Source organism: Cynara cardunculus, unplaced genomic scaffold (genome assembly GCF_001531365.2).
Source record: "Cynara cardunculus var. scolymus isolate 2C unplaced genomic scaffold, CcrdV1 Un_Scaffold_12725, whole genome shotgun sequence".
In the NCBI taxonomy this organism is placed as follows: domain Eukaryota; kingdom Viridiplantae; phylum Streptophyta; class Magnoliopsida; order Asterales; family Asteraceae; genus Cynara; species Cynara cardunculus.
In genome coordinates, this window is record NW_020207921.1 from 1 (window position 1) to 1,389 (window position 1,389).

Sequence of the window (1,389 nt, forward strand, 5' to 3'; positions counted from 1 at the left end):
TTTTAATCATCTTGAAAAGTGGTGTATGCCAAGAACACATCGCGGGGAATTTTTCGAATTTGATCCAGACATTGAGAGAACGTTTCACCATAGAAGGAGGGTTCAAAAAGCATTTCAGGCTCTACTCCCTCCCAACATGGAGTTACCTGCTCCCATCATTCCGGAAGTACCACATTTGGAAAACCAACYGCCAATTTTTGGGCAAATACCACCRTTCCCAAATTTTCACCAAGGAAACCCAYATCATGATAATGATAATAATTTRGACACAGAATCGGACCATAATGAGCAGCAAAGGGCACAAACTCCGAATATCATTAATCTGGCAAATTCCAAAAATGGAAGGATCATGGATTATGCTATCTCGGATTTTGAGCAATTAAATTCTGGGATAGTTAGACCACATATGACCGCTCTCCATTTCGAGCTAAAACCGATAATGTTTCACATGTTACAGACTAATGGCCAATTTGCTGGACTGCTCTCAGAGGACCCACATTCTCACTTAAAGTCTTTTATGGAAATCAAAGATGTCTTCCTGATCCCGGGAGTGTCCAATGACGCTCTCAGACTCACTTTATTTCCATTCTCGTTACGGGATCGGGAAAAAGCATGGTTTAACTCTTTAACACCAGGATCTGTGCCGTCATGGAGTAACATGGCAGAATTTTTTTTGCAAAAATATTTTCCACCAACAAGGAACGCTAAGTCCAGAAGCAAAATCTGTCTTTTTAAACAACTGGATGATGAAGCTGTTCCTGACGCGTGGGAAAGGTTTAAAGAGCTGTTGAGGAAATGCCCACATCATGGCATTCCGTACTGTATTCAACTTGAGACGTTTTACAATGGGTTAAGTCCCATGGAAAAACAAATGCTTGACGCGACTGCAGGCTGAGCCTTTACAGCCAGTACCTATAATGAGGGATATGAGATCCTAGCAAAGATATCAGCAAACAATSGGCATTGGGCTGACCCACGTTCCCAGCCACAAAAAAAGACTGCTGGAATACATGAGGTGGATGCATATACTGCATTAACAACTAAGCTCACCTCCATGACCAATTTATTCAAAAATTTAACTTCTGGTCAGGGAGTACAACAAGCTGCTAACACATCTGTTCCAACAGTCCTATCTGTGCAATGTGTGTGCTGTGGTGGGGATCATTCATATGAACATTGTACTAATAATTCTGAATCAGTAAATTATGTTCAAAATAGATCTAATCCATACTCTGACTCATATAATGCCAGTTGGAGACARCACCCGAACTTTTCTTGGACCAGTCCCAGTTTAAATCCACCAGTCCATAAGCAACAAGGAACTTCTAATTTCCAACCACAACATCATGCAAACAGTTCTAACTCTCAGGACCACCAACAAAGTTTTTA

General features: G+C 41.1%; 1 non-coding gene across 1 annotated transcript; it reads right to left on the reverse strand.

The window, feature by feature from the left end:
- Positions 1 to 706: 706 nt before the first annotated feature.
- Positions 707 to 813, reverse strand: LOC112505597. Its single transcript, XR_003068424.1, has one exon. It is a non-coding gene; the product is annotated as a small nucleolar RNA R71 (small nucleolar RNA).
- Between the last annotated feature and the right edge of the window lie 576 nt (positions 814 to 1,389).